The 12603-nt window shown below is 44.3% G+C and overlaps 1 non-coding gene across 1 annotated transcript; it reads left to right on the top strand.

Annotated features, from left to right (window-relative positions):
- Positions 1-12076: 12076 nt before the first annotated feature.
- On the top strand, positions 12077-12214 carry LOC119932765. Its single transcript, XR_005452499.1, has one exon. It is a non-coding gene; the product is annotated as a small nucleolar RNA SNORA7 (small nucleolar RNA).
- The last annotated feature ends 389 nt before the right edge of the window (positions 12215-12603 follow it).

The following is a 12603-nucleotide window of genomic DNA, read 5'->3' as shown; positions in this document are numbered from 1 at the left end:
ATATTAAAAACTTGGAAGAGTATTATAGAGTAAGTAGAAAGCTTCCCTGCCCTGGAGACTCAATTTCTATTTGGCCTGAGTCACAGTCCTTCCCTGTCACTGGCTTCCTGGGGTCCACCACGCCCTGGACAGGCCAGAGGCTTTTCAGGCCAAGGCTCTGCCAGGTGGTAGCCGGGGATCCATCTCACTGGCCCCAGGCTCCCCACCAGGAGCTCCACCTAGCCAGGGATGGGATGGGAGTTGATCTGCAGAGCCACAGCCCTGGGGCCGGGGATTGGTGGGACAAGCAGCAGAGCAGCTGCAGTCCAGACAGCAAAAGTGGTCTACTCTCTGTCATCCCCTTCCTTTCCCATCCCTTCCCCCACCTTTTTGTCTCCCTCTCCTCTCCACTACACTTCTTTTTCCCTTCCCTTCCCCCCCACCTTCCCATCCTCTTTTCCTCCCTTTTCCCTGACTTCCCCCCTCCTTCTTCTCCTCTCCTCTTTCCCACTTCTCCTTCCTTTCCTCTCCCTTTTCTTTCCCACTCCCATTCACCTCTTTTTCCCTTCCTTTCCCCTCCTCCTTTTCCCTGCCCTTCCCCTACATTTTCCCTCTTCCCCCTACTTCCCCCCTTCACTTCCTTTCCTTCTCCTTTTTCTTTCCTTCCCCCTCTATTTTCTCTGCTTTTCCCCTCATTTTTTTCTTCCAGTTCTCTTCTTTTTCCCCCTCTCTCCCCCCTCTTTCCTTTCTTTCCCCCCTCTCTTTTCCTTCCTTGGTTTTCCATTTTTCCTCTCTTTCTTTTCCCTTCCCCCACTTTCCCCTCCCCTTTCCCTCTCTTTCCACTCCATTTCCTCTCCCTTTCCTGTAAAACTCATTAATCCAAGCAGTTGTTAATTAAATGCCTGAATGATATACTATTCTCAACCATGGTCTCACCCAAGGATTTATGGATTTGAGGTACAGTAGCTTGTAAATACATTTGTTCTGAAACCAGAACTTCCTGGGTGACCAACAATCAGCTAAACTCAGGCTTCCAGTTCAATATTTTATTTCCAGTCCATGGAAACAGTCTCATTTGCCATGGACAAAGAAGGCCATTGAAACACATAAAGATGATAAAACCCCGAAAAAGGAAAACACAGGGGTTTATTGATTGTGTTGAAGATTCGAGCAAAGGGAAATTTTGAAGGAACCGAGAAAGATTTTCAGGCTGTTGATGCTGCTACTTCTGAGACACAAAGGACAGAACTCATTAATCCTGGACCATGGCTAATGTGTTCAAAGATGTTTTATCTTCCAAAAGCCCTTTGAAATTCAGGAGGTCGCTTCTCCTTGAGTAGGCAGCTGCAGTGACTCAGCCTTCCCCGGTAAAACCAGCCTGACTTTAACCACCACAAATGCAGGGATCTTTCACTGCACAGGCTGCAGCTGAAGGCCACTCTTGGGTGTGAAACAAAGGAGGATTTAGTTTTCAGTTTTGTTACCAAAGCGTCTGATAATGATCAGCAGATCTGGTCTCTGAGGTGATTTGGCTGGCCTGAAAAGTTCACCAGGGTTCTGAGACTGCTTCAAGGTGGCATGGCTTGGCCAGGTCAGAGGCAAGAGTGTCATCTGAGCCACCCCACTGTCAATCAAGCAAAGCAGAGTTGTATAGTGGGCCCAGTTCTGTTCAGCCATGCTGGAGGATGCAATGAGAGACCTGAAAACAGGTGGGAGAATTGCTCTTTCACACCTCTGGGAAACTCTTCCATCTCAGCGGACTTTGAAAACCACCCAAAGATCTGGAAACAATATTCAGGAATTGTTGTAAACAGTTGACCGCACCCTATAAGACCACAGCCATGAAGCTATGCCATTGACTGTGAGCTGTTTCACTTCTTCAACCTGGTACTATGGGGTGAAGAGAAGTCTAAAGAAAACTGAGGTGATGTATCAACCTGAATCAGGGAAGCTGTGACACAGCTTGGTTAGGGTGGAGCCTGGGGTGAAGGTTGGTGAGCTGACCTGACTCTGATAGCAATCTGTCAGTCAATCAGTGAGATTTACTGAACACTTACTGTGTGCACAGCACTGGACTAACTGCTTGCTACAGCAGAGTTGGTAGACACATTCCCTGCACAAAACGAGCTTACAGTCTAAAGGGGAAGACAGACATTAATATAAAGAAATAAACTATGGCTCTGGTAAGAACTCCAGGCATGATGCTCCTCTGGAACTGCCTGACAGAGGATTGCTGAACCACAGCCAGGCCAACTCTGGGAACGAGCAGATTCACATGGCAAAGTAATATCTATATTTGCCCAGAATCGATAAGCAAACCAAGATTGTTTGCTTTCGAAGATTCCCCTGGATAAGCAAGTAAAATATAATTTTCTTCTCTTTCAAACTATTGTAGGCTCAGATATCATGTCATCACACAATCAATCAATCAATCATTCATTCAATCATTCATTCAATTGTATTTATTGAGTGCTTACTGTGTGCAGAGCACTTTACTAAGCACAATGCAGCAATAAAGAGAGATAATCCCTGCCCACAAGGAGCTCCCAGTCTATATAGTGGGAGACAGACATCAATACAAGTAAACAGACATCAATATAAAAAAATACAATTACAGATATATACATTAAGTGCTGTGGGGCAGGGAAGGGGGAAGAGCAAAGGGAGGGAGTCAGGGTAATGCAGAAGGGAGTGGGAGATGAGGAAAAGTGGGGCCTAATCTGGGAACGTCTCTTGTAGGAGATGTGCCTCCATTGTGGGCACATGCTTTGTACAAAGAAAGTACTCAATAAGTACCATTAATTGATTGATGGCAGAAACTCATGCATTGGAGATTGAGGTGTCCGTGGAGTGGGAATGTGTCTGTTATAGTATACTCTCCCAAGTGCTTAGTACAGTACTCTGCACCCAGTAAGTGCTCAGTAAACATGACTGACTGACTGTCCCAGAGCTTGAGAATGTGGGAGTGAGGAGCTCCCTTCCAGCCCCTCCCATCCTCTGACCACTGGTTCCTCTCTTGGACCCCCAGGGAGCCCTCCCTCTCTGTTGCCCAGGAGGAGAGCAGAAGTGTCGAAACCTCAGTGGCCAAAGAATTGCTTGCAGTTTACCCACTCTGTGACTGGGGTAATCCATTACTGATAATGACAATAGGATTCTATTTTTAAAACCCTGCTTGACAGCCACAAAGCCACATGGAACAGTCGCCATCTGTCCCGGTTCATCTGAACCTGCTGATGGGATGTCGCAGATTTGGTCTCCATTTCTAAATTTCAGCCGGAGAGGAACAGGAAAAACGAAATGTCACATTGCTAATTGGTTGCAGGAAAAATCTGCTAACAGAAGGCCCCAGAAATTGAAAGCCTTTTTAAGCCCAAATCAACGTTGGCACTATTCAGGGGCATGTACAAATGTCCCCCTCTTCTTCATCCACCTCTAATGCTCTCTTCAATTTCTTGTTGCCATCATGTACCGCCCCCGGGCTCCACCTTCAATGTTCTGAGAGATTTTGAAATCTTTCTCTCCTCCTCTCCTACACTGATCTGTGGCATCTTCAATCAATATCCGTGGGCGCTTTCCTGAAGTCCACCCAGTCTCCTGTTTCCTCTCACGCCTCAAGTCTGTGGACCTCCTGTTCCACCACCCCCCGCCCCCTGCCAACTCATCAGCTAGGACACACACTTGAATTTATCATCTCTAGTCCCTCTACGACCTCCACCCTCACCAACTCTGAAACCCAACTGTCCGACCACAAACTCTGACACTCCCCATCCCAGCAAAACTGTCCTGTCCCCTCATAGAGAACTCCAATCTCGAAAGCCCCTCCACTTATCCCAGGCCATCATGCCCCATTTAGACTCCTTAGTCAAACTCTCCCCTTTCTCAACACACAAATCCAAGCCTTCAATTCCACCCTCTTCCCTGAACTCAATTCCCTTGCCTCCCATCACATTTCCTCTGTTGATCTCACACCATAAACTCTCTACTCCTGCAATCAGACTTCAGAAATCCAGGCATAATGTCAAAACTAGTGACTTCAAAGGCATCCTCACCAAATAAGCAGCATGGTTCAGTGGATAGAGCAGGGGCCCGGGTGGCAGAAGATCATGGGTTCTAATCCTGGCTCCGCCACTTGTCTGCTGTGTGATCTTGGGCAAGCCACTTAACTTCTATGTGCCTCAGTTACCTCATCCATAAAATGGGGATTGGGACTGTGAGCCCCACATGTGACAGGGACTGCATCCAATCTGCTTGTAGCCACCCCATAGCCTGGCACATAATGAGCGCTTAACAAATACCACAGTTATTATTAACTAAAACTTTCCCCCTTCAGCCACTTAGCCACACTGCTTCTCCACCACCCCCCACATCAAATCCCCGACCCACTTCCCCCTGCAACAATTCTAGACTTTGAACTCTAACCCGAGAACCATCCATTCCCTTTTCCTCACCCTTAGTGACCTTGTCAACTACACTTGACAACATTATAGCCATCAAGTGTAGGATCCACCAAATCTTCCTCTCACCTCTCCATCTCTCCCCAACCCCAGTACCCACTCTTTCATCCTCTTCAGCTGTTTCTCAAATGGAACTCTGCTTTCAAAATCTCCTCCCTCCACTTTCACCTTCACCACCATATCTTCTAACATCTACCAGTTATCCACCAGATAGTCTACCAGATGGTGTAGCTTGGCATGTGAAACTTCAATAACGAGGACCCATCATGATCCTGTTTGCAGTACCATGACTCTCTACTCTAAAACCAATAGTTGCCCATTCCTCTCTGCATCAAGTAGGAACTCCTGGCCACTTAAAAACCTCTAAGTCAACTTTCTCTCTCTTTTTCTGTCTCTATTTTTTACCCACTCTCTTCTCCCGATATATTCCAGCTCTCACTTTACAGTTCTCTCAATTTAACCTACTTACTTTATATGATATTAAGTGCTTACTATGTGTCAAGCTTTATTCTAAGCGCTGGGATAGATACAGCCTTATCCAGTTGGACACAGTCCCTGTCCCATATGGGGCCCATAGTCTAAGTTGAAAGGAGAAAGATTTAATCCCCATTTTACAGATGAAGTAACTGAGGCACAGAGCAGTTAAGTGACTCACCCAAGGTCACACAGCAAGCAATTGGCAGAGCTAGGAATTAGAACCCAAGCCCTCTGACTACCAGGCAGAAGAAGGCAATGATAAACCACTTCTATATTTTTACCAAGAAAACCCTATGGGTACACTACCAGAACGATTATATATGGAGGTGGGCATTCTGGGAGAGATGTGTCTTTGGAGCCGCTATGGGTTGGAGATTATTCGACACATGAAACAAGACAAGGCTACTGGCCGGCCACAATCCCAAGAGGTGTTCTGTCTTTGTTACAGCTTTATCATACCAGACATTTTTCATTTCATCATATTAGCCCTTGAAATAGTTAAAAGAATAATTAGGAGGTCATAATAGTGACAGTGGTTCTCTGAGCAAAAGCTTCATAATGGATGAGACGAAGTTGAAAGGGAGAGCAGCGCTCTGCAAATACTAAGTTTAACAACACAACTAGAAAGCAACCTTATTGTAAGCACAGTGTGGCAGGAACTGTGGATCTCCTCTTGGCCATTTCAGCTACACATGCTCTCATAGATGAACTTCCCCTTCAGTGGCGGCTTCTCTGAATACCAAAGACAATATACTGCCCTCAACACACAATACGATACACAGTACACAATACTCTACCCTGTGCTGGTTCTCCTCCTATCTCCCTGGCTGCTCATTTTCAGTCTCATTCTCGGGCTTCTCCTCTGCTTCCCTCCCGCTGACTGTGGGAGTCCCTCAAGGCTCAGTTTTGGGTTCCCTTCTATTTTCCAACTACATCCACTCCCTTGGAGAACTCATTCACTCCCATAGCTTCAACTACCACCTCTCCATGGATGATTCTTAAATCTAAACCTCCAGCCCTGATCCCGCTCCTTCTCTGCAGTCTCATATTTCCTCCTGCCTTCAGAACATCTCTACTTAGATGTCTTGCACCTACCTCAAAATTAACATGTCCAAAACAGAATTCCTCATATTCCCACCCAAACACTGTCGACAGCAACACCATCCTCCCTGTTTGACAAGCTCATAACCTTGGTATTATCCTCGACTCATTTCTCTATCCAACCCACATATTCAATTCATCATTAAATCTCGTCACCAACCTTCACAACCTCACTAAAATCTGCCCTTTCATCTCCACCCAAACTGCTCCGATGTGAATTCAAGTACTTATCCTAAGACTCCTTGATTGCTACATTAGCCTCCTTGATGAACTCCCTGCCTCCTGTCTCCCTCCATTACATCCACACTTCACTCTGTTGTCAGCATAAGTTTTCTAAAAAATCATTCAGTTTATGCTTCCCCACTCCTCAAGAACTTCCAGGGGTTGTCCATCCACCTCTGAATCAAACAGAAACTCCTTACAATGAACTTTAGAGCACTCAGGCACCTTGTCCCCTCCTACCTCTTGTTTCTTTGGGTTTTTTATGCTATTAAGTGGTTACTATGTGCCAGGCACTGTACTAAATGCTGGAGTAAATGCAAGTTAATCAGGTTGGACACAGTTCATGTTCCACATGGGACTTACAATATTGTGTGACTTAGGAGAAAGAGCAGGGCTTGGGAGTCAGAGGTCATGGGTTCTAATCCCTGCTCCACCACTTGTCAGCTGTGTGACTTGCCCAAAGTCAACTTAACTCTTCTGTGCCTCAGTCACCTCATCTGTAAAATGGGGATTAAGACTGTGAGTCCCATGTGGGACAATATGATTACCTTGTATCTAGCCCAGCGCTTAGAACAGTGCTTGGCACATAGTAAGCACTTAACAAATACCATCATTATTATTAATCTCCATTTTACAGATGAGGTAACAGACAAAGAGAACTTAAGTGACTTGTCCAAAGTCACGCAACAGATAATTATATTGTACTCCTCTGAGCAGTTAGTGTAGAACGCGGTAAGCTCTCAAAAGATATGATTGATTGATTGATTGATTGTACCTCAGTCTCAACTACCTCACTTCCAAAACTCTTCCACATCCAACCTGTAGCCTGGAATGCCTTCCTTCATATCCAACAGACAATCACTCTCCCTACCTTCAAAGCCTTATTGAAGGCACATCTCCTTCAAGAGGCCTTTCTCGACTAAGTCCTCATTTCCTCTTCTCCCACTTCCATCTGTATCGCTTTTGCACTTGGATTTGCACCCTTTATTCATCCCTCCCTGAGCCCCACAACACTTATGTACATATCTATAATTGATTTATGTATATATGAGGGTGTGTTCCCCTCTGGACTGTAAGCAGTCTCCCAATTTGGTTGTGTTTTATTCTCTCAAGTACTTAGTACAGTGCTCTGCACACAGCAAGTCCTCAATAAATACAATTGAATGATTGATATATATATATATATATATATATATATATATATATATATATATATATATATGTGTGTATATATACATATATATGTCTCAATTAAAACTTGACACTTCTAACAGTGTTATTCCTTGGTTGGGGCTGTTCACTGGGTGACACCATCTACACACTTCTGGTAATCCAGAGACAGTTACAAGGAGATAATCCATAAATTCCATTCCCACCCAAGCTCTGAACATTGAGGATGTCATCATCTGACACAGGAGCTGAGCTATTTATAGACCACTGCAACTGGGCGAGATGCTGAAAGATTGTCTGACCCTCAACTGAGACTTTTCAAACTCAGACCAGCAATTCAAGCAGTGTATCAAAGGACATCCAAGCCATCAGGATGGTTCAATGCTGGTCTCCTGGAGAATAATAATGATAATAATGAATAATAGATATGATATTTGTTAAGCACTTGCCATGTGCCAGGCACTATACTGAGCACTGGAGTAGATACAATCAAGTTGTATTGGACACAGTCCCTGTTCTATGTGGGGCTCACAGTTTCAAATTGCCATTTTACAGATGAAAAAACTGAGTCACAGAGAAGTAAGGTGACTTGCCCAAGGTCACACAGCAGGCAAGTGGGAGAGCCGGGATTAGAGCTCAAGTCCTCTTCGGTGCCTGGGAGGTTGGGTAGTATTGGAGGCTCCCACATTTCAGATAGAGAAATCAAGGCATTGAAATGTGAGTGGACTTTGAGAAGCAGCACGGCTTAGTGGAAAGAGCACAGACTTGGGAGTCAGACATCATGGGTTCTAATCCCGCCACTGTCAGCTGTGTGACTTTGGGCAAATCACTTAACTTCTCTGTGCCTCAGTTACATCATCTGTAAAATGGGATTAAGACTGTGAGCCCCACATGGGACAACCTGATTACCTGGTATCTACCCCAGTGCTTAGAACAGTGTTTGGCACATATTAAGCAATTAATAAATACCATTATTATTAATAATACCAGAAGTCCCAAGACATGGGGACAGTAGTTATAGGAAGTAATCTGGTAAATAGAAAACATAGTACCAGCCTAAAATAATTTATGCTGAATATGTCAGAGTCAGGCTGAGAACATTCCATCTATTTTTGAGCATGATTCATACCGCACAGGGCTAAATAATTTGTCTCCCCTTTTAATAATTATACATTTTTTGTGGACTTAATATATTCCTTCACCTATCCTTCACTTAGTGAAATGATCTGTGTTTAGTCTTCAAAGCTGTCCTCACCAGCATGTACTGTTCGTTTTGTGTGTTTTTGGCCCTGCATCCAATTTTTTTGTCTCTGAGGCAAGAATCCCCCGCTCCGCCCCCCTACTCTGTTCCCTCTCCACCAGCCCTCCAGTCCTTGTTCCCAGACCCAATTTTACAGGAGTCACATGGGGAAGATTCTCACTTCCTGTTTCATTATGTAATGTCAGCCTGCTTCTAGCGTTCAAACTAGAGCGAATAAAAATGTGACAGATATCAGATCCAGCACCCGCCCTGGAAGTCCCCTTGAATGGAGGTAAAGGCATGGATAGTTGTCTTTGTTCAGCTGAAATGCCAGCAGCCAGCTGCCAGGCTGCTTGGAAAAGAAAAGAAAGGGAGATCAGTTCAGGAAAAAACGTGACAGGCAAGTCCTTTCACGCAGCCACCGTATTTCCTTTGTAAAGCTAAAGTATTCAATAATAAAGTGCTTAAACTGTTCCCCAGATCGATCCTTTTTGGAAACACTCTATCCAGCTCTCAAATAAAATCTGACAAAAAGTGGGCAGCAAAACCGCCGCAAGTACAAATAGGCTTCAGTATGGATTCTTGACAATTCCTTGTCTTGGGAAAATAAATATGATTGATTGGGAGAGGTGACCTGGACTCTGTTCTCCTTTTTACAATGGTATTTCTTAAGTGCTTACTATGTTCCGGGCACTGTACTAAGCACTGGGGTAGATACAAGCTAATCATGTTGCGAGAGAAGCAGCGTGGCTCAGTGGAAAGAGGACGGGCTTTGGAGTCAGAGGTCAGGGGTTCAAATCCCAGCCCTGCCACTTCTCAGCTGTGTGACTTTGGGCAAATCACTTAACTTCTCTGGGCCTCAGTTACCTCACCTGTAAAATGGGGATTGAGACTGTGAGCCCCCCGTGGGACAACCTGATCACCTTGTAACCTCCCCAGCGCTTAGAACAGTGTTTTGCACATAGTAAGTGCTTAATAAATGCCATCATTATTATTATTATTATGTTGGACACAGTCCATGTCCCACATAGGGCTCACAGTCTTAATCTCTATTTTACAGATAATAATGATGGCATTTGTTAAGTGCTTACTAAGGTACAAGATTATCTAATATCCACTCAAGTGTTCTGTACAGTTTCTGGCCCATGCTAAGCACTTAAGAAACACCATAAACAACATACACAACACAAATGGACAGATCCTTCCTTTAGAAGCATCATCTTCAAAATGGAAGGACAATGAAAATATATTTGTCAATCTGCGAATTTATCTGAACCCCAGAGTAGTTCAGTGACTTGCCCAAGGTCACACAGCAGAAGAGTTGAAGAGCCAGGATTAAAACCCGGGTCCTCTGACTCCTAGGCCCAAGCTCTCTCCACTAGACCACACTGCTTCTTTCCCCTAGGTAGGCAGCCAGCTCTGGATGGAAGTTGGTTGGAGGAGAATGATAACGAGAGGGTTGGGAATTGAGCTTTCTGTGATCTGGCTTCCAACACTTTCTTGGTAAACTTTCCTCACAGAATTGCTCTTCTGAGAAAATAAAAGTCAGGAAAATCTTTGAGCAATAACTTTGGCTTGACAAAGAAAATACCCAATGCTTTATCCCAGTGCCCTACACAATGCTACTTTCCCTCCCTGACCAAACTGAAACCTGGATACCAGAAGAGCAGTCCTGGTGAACCTGTATCTTTTAGTGGTTCATTATCAAAGGGAAAATCAGTACCTGTTCTTAAGGACAGATGTAGGTCCTGCACTGGACCCTGCAGCCAAGAGAAGCAGCGGAGCTGGGTGTCAGAGGACCTGGGTTCGAATTCTGACTTTGCCACTCATCTGCTGTGGGACTTTGGGCAGGCCACTTAACTTCTCTGGGCCTCAGTTTCCTCAGCTGTAAAATGGGATTAAGACTGTGAGCTCCATGCGGGGCGTTGACCGTGCACAACCTGATTATCTTGTATCTATCCCAGCACTTAGTACAGTGCCCTGCACAAAATAAGCGCCTAACAAATACCATAAACAACACACACTGCACAAATGGGCAGATCCTTCCTTCGGAAGCATCATCTTCAGAAACATAGGACAACTGTCTCTTGTTTCGTATGTGTATATATGCATATACACATATATATGCATATACACACATATATATATATATATATATCAATGTGTACATATAACAATATATGTGTGTATTTATCTAATTAAAAAATTTGTCCATCGATGCATGCATTTGCATACATATAGGTCTACTGATCTACTATATGTCTACTACTATCTAAATGTTTACTTTGGGAAGGAATATGAATCTAGCAGGATAAAATCGCTGAAGAAATGATTGAATATACAAATGAAAAGAAATCTGATAATATGGTCATATTTATTTTCATTTGTTTATCCAATTATTCTTTCAGTGATTTCATTCTGATAGGTTCAGTTATTTATTTTCATTTGTTTATCCCATTTTTTTGCAGTGTCATCCTAATAGATTCATTCGTTTTTTCTCACGTGTTTATTCAATTATTTTCGTGGTGATTACGTCTTGGTAGATTAATACTGCTTGCAGTTGGAGACTTGCTTTGCTTCCCATGCCCATTGATTGTCAATCGCTTTTGTCTGCCTGTGAACCCCACTCGATTGGAAGCTTGTCGAGGGTAGGGGATTTGTTTTCCTGTTACCTTCTTACCCTTTGGACTTTGAGCCCTGTGTAGCACAGAGACGTTATCCCATCTGATTATCTTATATCTACCCCGATGCTTAGTAAGGTGCATGGCACATAGTAAGCCTTTGATAAAATTATCATCATTATTATTGATTGGGCATGAGAGAGTAGGGGATAGTACTGGAAAAGAGGTTTGAAGAAGAAACATCCAGTGGTAACTGGAAATGTCAGGGAAATGAGAAAATGGGAAAATAAGGATTTAAATCAAAGTCACTAATAACACATAACCAAGAAGTATCAGTCTCCTGACCCATCTCCATTGGTTCACCACCTCACCTAGTGAGGGACTCGTGGGTAGATTCAAGCTAATTAGGTTGGACACGGTCCATGCCTCACTTAGGGCTCACGTTCTTAATCCCCATTTTTCAGATGAGGTAGCTGAGGCATATAGTATTTCCCTATACTGGACCGGAATTAATGGGGCTCTGAAATCAACTCCCTGAGCCTGAGGGTCAGGGGGTTTCAGTGTAAATCCCACTCATCTACCCCTGCTCATCCACAGGTATATTCAGTGCTAAGTGGTATCAGCATAGCTTTTCTCCCACTCCTTCAACTGTCACACTCAGTCTGGCATTAAATCCTGCCAGTTCTTCATCCACAACGGTCCCCGGATCCACCCCGTCTCTCCATCAATCAATCAATCCATTGACCAATGGACAATCAATGGACCACCCCTCTGGTTCAGACATGCTTTTTATAGCCCAGCCAGACTGCCATGCCCTCTCAGGGTCACAACTGGAGAGTTTCCAGTCCTCTACCAGTCTTGACTATGGGAGGCAGAGTCAAGCAGAGGCATACCCATTCCATTCCTAGCTTGGGCAGCGGCTAGAGAATGGAAGGCAATCTGCTACAGGTCAAAACTTCCCTGTGCTGGGTAGCAGTGGCCTTGGAGAGAGTCGAGAGCAGAGACTCAAGTTGATTGCACGGAAGGAGGCAAAGGTAAACCACCTTCATATTTTTACCAAGAAAACTCTACGGATACACTACAAAAATGATTGCAGATGGATGTGGTGTGTTCTAGGAGAGATGTGTCCATGGCATTGCTATGGGTTGGAGATGACTCAACAGCATTCATTCATTCATTCAATCGTATTTATTGAGCATTTACGGTGTGCAAAGCACTGTACTAAGCGCTTGGAAAGTACAAATCGGCAACATGTAGAGACGGTCCTACCCAACAACGGGCTCAGCATAAGACAAGACTGCTGTATCAGCTTCCTCACTGGCCTCCCTGCCTCCAAACC

Source organism: Tachyglossus aculeatus, chromosome 9, assembly GCF_015852505.1.
Source record: "Tachyglossus aculeatus isolate mTacAcu1 chromosome 9, mTacAcu1.pri, whole genome shotgun sequence".
Classification (NCBI taxonomy): domain Eukaryota; kingdom Metazoa; phylum Chordata; class Mammalia; order Monotremata; family Tachyglossidae; genus Tachyglossus; species Tachyglossus aculeatus.
The sequence above is the reverse complement of the archived record's forward strand: the minus strand, read 5'-3'. Positions and strand labels throughout refer to the sequence as shown.